This window comes from Corvus brachyrhynchos, unplaced genomic scaffold, assembly GCF_000691975.1.
Source record: "Corvus brachyrhynchos isolate BGI_N302 unplaced genomic scaffold, ASM69197v1 scaffold398, whole genome shotgun sequence".
Lineage (NCBI taxonomy): Eukaryota > Metazoa > Chordata > Aves > Passeriformes > Corvidae > Corvus > Corvus brachyrhynchos.
The window spans coordinates 962,505-974,281 of NW_008239780.1; positions in this window are offsets into that span (position 1 = coordinate 962,505).

Consider the following 11,777-nt stretch of genomic DNA (forward strand, 5'->3'; position numbering starts at 1 on the left):
CTGCTTTAGTACTGTGTTCAGATGTAGAGTCAGTTGCTTAACTGGGGAATCAGAGTTCGTTTTTCACATCTCTATTTCAGATTCTTTACATCAGTCAGTCACCCCCGGTTCTGCAAACACAAAACTGCTAAGCCTTTTTTAAAAAATGGGTATCACATAATGTGTTCTTTTAGTGTTTGAGCCTGTGCCCATTGAGGTCAATGACAAAGCTTCTATTGACTTCCATGATACAGAATCAGGCCCCAAGGCTCAAAGAATTGCTGCATTGTTAATCTCTTGGTGCTAGCAGGCAAAAGGGCTTGTAAATGCATATCCCACTGCCAATAAATGGATGCCAAGCAGTCAGCATTTCTTGCACCCAAAGCATACATACTTCATATCCATATAGGTTTTTAAAAGTCTAAATCAGGTACAGGCCCTCTCTAGGCTCCCAGAGCTAACATCTGCCTCTGGATTTAAGCACCATTAATGAGCAACCCAAATTTTGCTGAATTAATCAGATCAAACACAAATCTAGCATATTTTTTGTGTGGAAGAGAGCTAGTCTGTTTGTTTTATTATCTCCTCTGTCATCGATCCTGTACAGTACATTTTACAGGGTAAAGTTTTGAAACGATTAACTGCCCTGTTCCCCCATAGTACTTCACACATTTCTTCGATTTCTAGTCATTTCATTCAGCCCTGACCTTGCTGTGTTACAGTCATTTCTATAGCTCCAAATCCAGTTAATCTGTGCTCAGAGTCTGAATTTACAGCTGAACAACCAAAACATTTAAATATTAACTAACCTTTGCTTCTTTCTGTATTCTTTTTGGCTTCCTAAATTGTTACGGTATGATCTCAGCAGTTTTCATGCGACCTGTAGGGACATATCCTGTAATCCTTTCTTTGGCAAAAAATCTACTGAAGATGGAAGTACACTCCCAAAATCTGCAAGGCTATTTGACTCAATCTCCCCTTTTTTTCAATAAACAGACTATTTAGAGAATACCTATTGATGTCTTTGAAACACTGAAAAGCATTAGGCAAGGAGGGTAAGGATTGTCAAGAATATAGACAGTTTTCTAATAATCTGAATCCATAGATAGGGAACATTATCATGTTTATGTGAAACACCTTTCCTTTTAATGCTGCTCCTGGAATAAAAGAGATACTTTTGAGATCAAACTACTTTTCATCTCTGAATCAATTTTTGATTTAGAGTACAAATCATAGCATACAGAATTATTTGGGTTGGAAGGGACCTTAAAGATCACTCGGTTCCAACCCACCTGCCATGGGCAGGGATACCTTCCACTAGACCGGCTTGCACAGGGCCCCATCCAGCCTGACCTTGAACACTTCAAGGGATGGAGCAGCCTTCTCTGGGCAATCTGTCCTAGGGCCTCACCACCCTCACAAGAAAGAATTTCTTCCTAACATCTAATCTGGATCTACTCTCTTTCAGTTTAAAGCTATTCCTCCTTGTCCTATCACCACAAGCCATTGTAAAAAATCCCTTTCCAGCTCTCTTGTACTCTACCAAGCAGATCCCCAAAGAGGCCAAATCTGCTCTGCTGAAGTCCAGGGGAGTGAGCTTTCTGTGTGCCCTCCTTGCTACCCTAAGAGCACCACTTCTTGGTCACTTCATGTCTGTCCACTCAGCTGGTGGAATCATGGGCTCTATTGAACAGAAGGAAAAGCCATTGAGCTGAAATACACATTAAGCCCTACATGAGGAGTACTCCCCAGAGTGGAGAATGTATTTATTGCACATAGCCACTTAGCAGCACTGCTTACATTTTTAAGAATCAGTTTTGCTGCCTTTTGTGACAAAAATAGGCTTTCAGTTCTCTCTTGCTTCTGTTTCAGAATGAGCTGTTTTTCAGAAAGAGCCAACACAGCTTCCACATACACATCAGATTCTTATGAGCAACTTCAACAGGACTGAGATTTTCAGAATTTTCAGTGTGTTACACCTAATAAACCTCACTGACAGGTTTCAGGCTGCAAGGACGTCACTGGGGGTCAGTTAGAAGGCAGTGGTATCACACAGAAACCATTGAAGGCCATGTTAAGCCTTTAAAGACTGTACTTGGTTGTGAGATTGGGAAGGGAGAGAATATGACTCTCTCAGGGCCCCAGACGAGTTGGCAGAACTAAGAGCTTGAAAGTGGATTTTTAATCTTAAAAGGAATATGTTTGGTACAAGTAATCAAGAGATCTGTAAGATTCCACAGTGCCGTTTTCACAAAGCTGCTGTGAAGTATTTATCTCTGGGTATTTGGAAGCACTCAATCTTCTGAATCAGAAATATATTTCCTGTTGTGGGGATTGTACACATACATGTACTTCATGGATTTTTTACATGTGATGATCATGGCCTAATCAAAATAAAATTAGAATAGTATTTCCTCCTTTTTTCATTTGACATCTAATGACTTGGAGTCCAGTCTGATGTCAGTGATGGTTTCTAATTCACTGTACATGGGACCAGAACTTTATCTCAAGCTCACATTTTTATATTTCTAGACTTACCAATCAGATCTAGCCTGATGACCTTGAGACAGTCTGTGAACTCTGAAAAATGCTGTTGCTACTAAGAGCTGCCGTTCAGCTTCCTGTTGGCTTGAGTAGTCTAAGTGGTCCTGTATGTTCCAAAACCTCACTAATTCATCAAAAGTCTTTTGATGAACACCAACTAAATTGAGAGAGTAGATCTTCCCTGATGAACCAATTTTGGAAATTTTAGTTATGTTTTGTCATCAAAATGAGTGTTGCTGATGGATGTGAGAAGTGCTGTCAGCTGATCTTTGTGGTTTTAGCTTACAGCTACAGTTCTGAAAAATTATTTGCATGTACCTATTTTAGAAGATCATTACCACCTTATTTGAAATGTATCATAATCAAGGCATATGTAAGTGTAAAGTTATGGGGACCAATGACTGTAAATATGAGAACTACATGAATAATCTGTTATGAAAAACATTTCATCCTGAAAATATGCAGATATTTGTTGACTTTCAGTTCATTATTGTGAAAAGTATGGAAAAGGCATTCACCGAGAACAAGTGAAACAGCTGGATTCTGGTCGTGTTTTAAATACAAATCTCAGCACTTACTAACTTCCCAATGTCATCTCCAATGTGAAATAGCTCTTCTAGCCTGAGCAAAGCTCATGCTGCAGTTGAGGAGGCTGTGGCCTGAGCAGAATGTATCTGGAATACATGATCACACGCACATAGCCCTGTGCCTATGTGAAGATGTCCATCATGGCCTGATGTTTATTTGGGTTTGACAGTAGGTCTGCAGGGCTGTTTCTCAGGCTGCTAATTGTCAGTAACTGGAGTTTCTTTAAATATTGACTCATGGACTGTTCTAGAACAATTTCTGCCTTTTCTGAATTTTTTTCATCCACTGAATTATAGTGTCATCCCCAAGCAGGGTCCTCTCCCCAGAAATTGTATGTGAAGTGCCCTGTTAGAGAATCATCACTGGGCTCGTAATTATTTGTACATAGATGTGCTGTTGACTGCTGACTGAACAGGAGCTGAGACAACTCCTGGCACTCTGAGCCATATTTCACAGCTACCCGTTGTATTTACAACAATGCAGCCTGCTGAGGTGACATCTCCCAGCATTCTTCTGCAAAAAGGGACAGAGCATGTGGGACGAAGGGTCATATACTGAGCAGAGGTACATAAACTGGCAGGTGGCTTCTAGCAAGAGACAAGGGGAGATAAATGATTCAGAAACTACAGGGCCCAGGAGATGCAAATCTTGCAAAACTATAGTCATTATGGTCCAATTCACAAAGAATTAGAATAATGTCCTGTTTCCTCCTTACTTAGCACAGATACTTGTTTTTCATGATCTCAGTATGTTAGTAAATCCATAAAAGAGAATATTTGTCCTCCAAACTGAATCCATAATCCAAGCAGATATATACAGCAAACACATGACTTCATGTGCCTTAAAGCCAAACTCCTCACTGAAAGCTTTTGGAGTGCTGCTCTACTTAAAAGTTGAATTCAGCTCCAAGAGCAAAGCCAGGTTCAAGGTTCATGTATATTTAGGCATAAGGGATTGTGTGATACTGGTGCAATGGGGTAGCCCTAAAGCTGTGAATGAGCTTGCACTGGAAACATACCCTTTGGTGCTGCTCTCATTGGATTTCACCTTTGACAGCAGAATGTTTCCCTAAAGAATAACAGAAACAAATGCTTTCCAAAAGATTTCCAGCATGTCACTTTTCATATATACTTAATACTTCAAAACCTTATAACAGCATTCCAGAAATTTACAGTACCGAGGGGACCTATTTAGCAATGCCTTTGCAGTAATCTGCTTTTTTTTTTTTTTTTCAACTGCATAATTATGTTAGAAATAAGGAAAGCAACTGTGTATTCATAGTCCAATTTAATAGGCCCCAACACTTTGCTAAAGCACTGCAGTCAATCAGTTGGAGTTAATTATTATACAAGATTATATTGCAAATAACAGTATGTCAAAGTAATGCATAAGGTCTGCCTTGCAACACAAAAGACAGAAATTTCAAATTTAAGTCTAAAATTATGTCTTTACATTTCCTCCTTAACTCACTACATAATGCTTAAAGTATTACAGCCCCAAAGAAACCTTCTGTAAGACTGGCCACTTCTTAGCTAACCCTTATGTGATAACTGCCTGCAAGAAGGTCTTAAGGACAACCCTGAATTGTCTTGCTTTGGGGAATTTAATTAACTGGTTAATCACTGTGAAAGTAATTGTGGAGGTGGGTGCTTCTCCAAGTCAGTGTCATAACCTAGGTGCAGGAGGCAGAGCTATTGTTTCTGAAAAGGAGTGATTTTTATGTAAACAGTTTTCAAGGTAGAACTACAAGATTCCCTCTCTGCCACTTTCTTCTTCAAAAAAAAAAAAAAGAAAAAGAATCCATGCTCTTTTATTTTATACTTTCCAATGTATAATGAACAATAGTTTATGAAATATTTTAAACATAAAAATTCTAGTCCTTACTTTCCTGTTGTTCCCTAGCCTCCCTTGTATGGCAATACTATGGATATGTAGGAACAAAATGGGCTATTAGCTTTATTCAAAGACCATTGAAGTCAATAGAATGCTGCTTAATGAATGTAATGGTTTTTAGATTAAACTCTAGGTTACTGCATCACAAGTACCAAGGAAATAGCATCTGACTCATGGAAAGGAAGGACTTGACTTGATTTGCATTCATTGTTTTGTATTTGCTAAAAGACATAAATTATTATCTGAGATTGAGCATCTGTTATGGTTTGATGTTCTAAAGAGTTCTCTGCAGCACCAGAGGGGCCACCAGTAGCAAGGGGAACAATCACATTTGATATCCCTAATATTTAAAATGCAATATAACAGAAAAAATTATAACTTGAAGCAAGAAAAATTGAAGTGCTTCATTTTTTAAATTTAATCTTTTACTCTTGAAACGAGATTCTTCATGGGGTACATATGCAAGTAAGCTAAACAGTAAAAACAAATATTAAATTGAAGATTATGAAATAATTTTTAAATGAAAGGAACTAAAGCCTAAACTTTAGTCTCACAGGAGTTAGGTCTAATATATAGATCACTCAAGGGTGTGCAGCCTTGATTAGAATCTTTGTGCCATGAAAAATATATTTACTGCATTTACACTGCAGAAAAGTTGAACAGAGACCATTTGCCCTACTCCACAGTAGAATTTATTTCATTGATCTACGCTGCCTTACACTGCATTAGGATTTGATCCAGTATATTTTGAAAAGCAACAGAAACAACTGTGGGACTGTGAACACCAAATAGATGGGTGCCCCTTCCTTGACTTCGCCTGAGCCAGTTACACTGTGAAATCTGCTTTCAAACGTACTGAAATTAATGGTCGTATAAACAACAGAGCTTCATCATCAAAAGTAGGGTGCTTTAGCAACATCATGGGTTAGAGAAAGTTCCTAAAAATAGAATTCAGTGATACCTTGATGTTAGTGCTTGAGTGCTTAGCTGTTATTGAGTGTTTATGAGGACCCAGGAGAACTCAAAAAAGAATTCTAGCAGTTCGCATATTCAAGAGCAGTTTCAGGATAAACTGCTACTAAAACAACATCTAACAGATGATAATAAATAAATGTCTCTTTTCCTGTAAATCAGGTCTGTAGACTCCTTGGGACACTTCTGGGCTACTTCTGAAGAATCTGCAAAGAGTAATTAAGGATAGTAAATCTATTGCCAGTCAACTTAAGTTTGCTATATAAGGACAACTGCATATCTTCAGCTTAAGACTCTTCAAATTGATATAAGGTGAGAATTGCTATTACAAAACCCTTCTGCAATTGTGGGGGCTTTTTTGCTTCTTATGCCTTCTGTTGTGCTGAAAAAGCAATCAAACAGGCAGCCAGTTTTATGCTGTAATTATCAAGACCCAGCACAATTGCTACAAGGTGTGACTTACAAAACCAAACAACTTTTAATTAGGAATGGAAGTTTCATAAAGCATGAGAACACTTTTGTTAACATTGGCTATATTGTTAATATAAGATATTTTTAAATAAGCCAGTGGGTTTCTGAAGGATTTGCTTTTCTCCCAAACACTGCAGATTATTAGAACCATGTTGTTATTCACATCAATCTAAGTGTACAATTGTAGCCACCTTGTACTCTCAGTTCACCTCACTGAAATCAATGAAACAAATCATGTTGGATGAAATTCATCTCTTTGCAGATGGACAATGCAAGTTTTTCACAATATGACAAAGTATGATTTAAAGACACTGTATTAGATCTTTCAGTATACAGCGATCAAAATTTCCAGCCTATGGGTTACACTGCAATGTTGCAATAGGATATCTCTCTCTTCCTATGATTTTTCTCTATTTCCTTCTCAGATTCTGGACTGTAAATTCCCTGTATTGACAGTTTGCTATCATCCTTGGTGGTTTTCTTCCATTTCTTACCTTGTTAGACCTTGAGCTGCTGTAGGAATTGGATGGTAGGCAGGTCTTCAAGTGAGAGGGATCAAAAGGTCTTAGATTACCAGATCCACTCATTCTGATCATGTATGCTGTATGCACCTCTTTCTTCTGAGGAAATGCTTTCTTTTCATAGCAGTTACATAAGGAAATCTTTTCACATTCAAAGTGATATTTCTTGGGCAGTGACAAAGCAAGGGAGAGACCTTTATAACTACCAGACTGCTGGCTTAAGGGAGGGTAGGAACCTCTGTATGATCAGGTGGAAAAGTCATAAATCCTTAATCCTCTAGTGAAAATTTTAAATTCTTTTTGTCTAAACATCTATTTCTAAGAATTTATGTGCTGTTTTCCAAATATGTTTTCATTAGAAGACACTGCTTCAGATTTGAGCTGAGATGAGGTGAATTATGATAATATACAAATGCACACTGGTAGGAAAACAGACTTTTGATCAGCAAACAGTCATCTGAAGTGACTACTTAGATCTAAACTGCATTCTCTTTAAGAAGAATATATTTCAATAATTATATACAAAAATTAAATATTCAGTGGTCAGATGTTTCACAATTGCAATGGGTATGAATTGAATATAACTCACAAGATTGCTTGAAAACTGTATTCATAGGTATAAAATAAAAAGAGAGAGAGGATCCACTTTATTAATAGTATATAGGGGATACCACCACATTTTTATTTGATTTACTGCTTCCTGATGTAATAAATATAGATGAGCACAGCAAAGTACAGGTTTAAGTAAGAATTGCAGGGTTGTGTTATGCCAGTGGTGCCTAGTGTACAGTTAATCGGAAAGCAGAAGGTAATATAAATTGTTTCTGACATTATGGGACTATAATAACACTACATTTCCACCAGCTCCATAGCTCTTAGAAGTATGTATCCTGAAGATACCACAAACCCAAGAAATATGAAGACATTTGTCCATACTGACTGTTTCCACATTTGTGTCTTAGTTGTGCAATTGTAATAGATATAGGTTATTACTGTTAGAGTCCATGTTCAGTTCTGATAAAAGTTGCTGGATTAATTTGCTTCCACTACCTAAAGTTGAATTAGATTCCAGTAATGGAGTAATGACTTTTATTTATGAACAAGTTTCCTCTTTGACCCTGTTCCTATACAAATCTTGATCATCCTTTCATGTACTAGAACATATTACTATGTGCCAGATCCAATTATTCTGCCAGGATGTATTGGGTACAATCCTAGCTCCAATGATAGGCGTAATAAACCTACTACACATCTCTGTGGTTCTAGGATTTCACCTGTTAACTGTTCTTAGGAAAAATGAGTAACAACAAATCAATGATTCAAGTAGTCTCTGAACCTGTCTCTGAAACTAACCAGCAAAAAATAACTTTCAGAGAACGTTAGACATACTGTAAACTCTCATCATGAATAAGAGGAGTAAGTCTTTCTTGAGGCAGCAAGGAACAGCTTTTTGCCATGAATTCTGAGTATTAATCCCTACAGCATTTTACTAGATAGTCTAATGCATTTACTCTGCTAATTCACATAAAATTTCCAACTTTTAAAACCAATTATTTTTGCCAAAAATATTGTGCAGAAGACAGCTTTATAGATTAGCTGTAAACTGCACAGCAGAATATTTGTTAAACTGTCTCTTGTCTGCAGCTTTCTAATTTCATTTTATGTCTCTGTTGTTGCCTGGTAATGAAAGGTAAACAGGAGAGCTTCAATAGTTTGTTCTATGGCCACTCATAATCAGATCTTAACTAGATGTCCTTTTGACCTGTTTTCCAAAATGTATGAAGCTGTAAGGTCTGTATTCATTTTCCCTCTTTAGACACTGTACTTTCCCCTTGACTTCTGCTATCTGTAGTTTCATCTTGTCTCTGAATCCCTTTTCATCTTCGCTTCTGTCTCTCCCCACTATCACTCTATCTGTTAACTGTCTATTGTAGAATTAATCCATTTAGCTAATCAAAATGCTGACATTGACATAAAGTTTGGTTACTTTTGTGTCCTTTGCTTTTATGAAGAAAACTGGTTTAAAACAAGCAAACAAAAAAAGGTGCAGGACACATTTGATAATACATTTATTAGCTATTATGACATGATTTGGTTCACATTGGGAGAAACACAATGATTGCTAGAATATCTCTGCCTGAGCTTCCTATTGCAATTAGAAATAGGAATACAAAAATAATAAAGTCAGCTTAGTGCAGTTAGGCTGAAGCTTCAGCCACAGAATCCTGCTGTAGATTCTGCCATGACTTTATGGTAACATTATGGGTTTAGCCCAGTAACATCAGAAAGCACAGTGAGAACGCTGTGTCCCAAATTCCATAACATTTTTCTAATCCACTATTAGACATTACAATGAGAACACATTAGCTAATTATAAATCATTACCTTCTCCTGCTCAGGTAGATACTCTGAATCCCCAGTGTCCCAGAACACTATAAATCTAAACATGAAGCTTGATTATCCTGCAAAATCTTGGTTGTATTTAGTAAGGGAAGGTTTGGGAAAGCATCTGGTATGACCTCAGTTACCATGGAACTCATTAATTCAAGTCACTGAGCATCCCTAGCAAAGTATATAAAATATTTCCATGGCATTGATATTCACATAAAGGCAAGTAATCTGCCATTTTATCCCATGACACACTGGGTTCACTATAAGAAAGACAAACTCGCATGAGGTCTCTGGATTTCTCCAAAATCCATATGGAATGGCTGCTGTGCCATTTGTATCTGCTAATCATGCCATAAAGCTAACTGCATAAGCAAAAAAGCAAACTGTATATTGCAAATGCTAATGAGAATAACAACAACATGTAAGGGGCTTCAGAAGGAAGAATGCAGGTGATAATGAAAATTTGTCTCTTAGCACAGATAGATTTTGGATCACCACAAGACTGTCCACTTGTAGATCAGGCTGTGAAGCACCATTTTATTGGAGACTCGGTATCCACCCTGCTGGCAGTGTGTGAGACTGAGACTCTGACACATGCCACATTCATTCATGGCTATTTTATCTCCTCTCTTGTTCTAACATCTATAATGTTAAATACAATGTCTTTCATAATTTTTTCAGTGCACCATCAGCTGCCAGTGTGGCAGGGGGGAGTCAGCCTGCAATACTTAGCTGCAGGGATGGAGAGAACTTCACAAGAGCAAGTGAACAGAAAGAAAGTAGGGCCGCTAGCAAAGGACACCAAAAAAAAGAGGACAGCAGGACTTTGTAGAGAATGCATTAGAAATAGGCTGGAGGTGTGTAGAATAGGAAAAGATAAGTAGTTTGGAACAAGACAGAGAAATTATTTGCTAAGAGGAATGTGCTTCTGAAAACTATCCTTAATGTCTAAATTTCCTGTGCCTGTCTGTAGCTTTCAGATCTGCTATCCTTACCAAAGGACATTTGGGAGCAGAGTGCTCTACAGCAAAGCCGGGCTGCTGCTCAAGATGCTAATTCTGGGTCTGAAACTTCCTTGTTAGGTGAGCTGGGCCAGTTGCTTTCCCTGATTTTTAGATTTTACATTTGTAACAGAAAATATAATCATGCCTCATGAGGCTGCTTGCAGGAATTCATAGGTAGTATGTGTTGAGGGCTTTGAGCTTGAGGAGTGCTATAGGTATAATCATGGACCTTATACCCCACCTGTCCATACAGATAACCATTTCTTTAAAAAGAGAGATGAAGTGACAATAAATAGGGAATATTATCATCCACCCTGTGGCCTGATCCCTACTCTTGCCTGAACTGGAACAGTCTCCATCTTCTGGGCATGATTCTCATAAAGGAACACAACATGTAGCAACCAATGCATGCACCTCGGAGTGAGCAGGTGTTATACGTATGTCATTAAAAGCATGTGTTACACTCCTGCATCATGACTGTAGTGCCCTGCTCTTCACTTTTACCTTTGGCTTCCTTCAAAAGTAGTGGTTTGAATCTCTGATGTTGTTCATTAGCATTTGTAGAGTAATCTGTGGCAATCTTCAATCTTACACCTTGACTACTTACATGATGCTACAGCCAGTGGCACTGGTTGATTATTTTACAAATGCAAAGCCAACTGCATTTGATGTTATCCCTAACTGAATGGAACATCTACCCAAACAATGCCACAGTCTAAGATTAAGATAAAAAACGAAGCAGAGCAGCACTGAGGTAAAGCGACCTGCTGAAAGCAGAGGAAAAGCAAATATTAAGGGAAGAACAGCCTTTGCTGAGCCTATGAGATGGACAACTCGACCTAGTATTGCTTTTCTGTCTCCATTTTGTACAGTTTTTGTGAGCCCCAAAGTGGGGGAATCCATACGGCGAAGTGTCAAGGGGATGGGTGCAAAATTACAGAGCACCTGACTCAGGCAGGCACACAGCAGCTCCCTGTGGATACGCAGGCCAGGGGTGTCTCAGGGCTGGTGTTCAAGACACACGGGATGTCCGTCACCCATCCCCCTGCGGCCACCAGGTTGGCCCTGCTGGTGTTCTGTCCTGGGGCAGCTCATCAGCTGACACGTAAGTTCTGTCTTTTCCCAGCACCAAGGATGAAACAGGGAGACTTAATACGAGTTCCTTCCTTTAGAGGAGGTTGGGGAGGACCTAACATTCCCTCGTGTAGGATTAAACTCTTGTCTTTCTTCACGGCACTGTGGGTGGATGATGCTTGCCTGCTGAGGCGCTGGCACTGGAGGAAGGATGGGGAGAACTCGGGCGCAGGGCCGGCAGCCCCTTAGGGAGAGCGCACGGTCCCTCGGCATCCCTTGCTGTGGCCCTTTCCAGCCCTCCCTGGGCAGCCCCAGCACTCACTGCTCTCCCCAGCCCTTT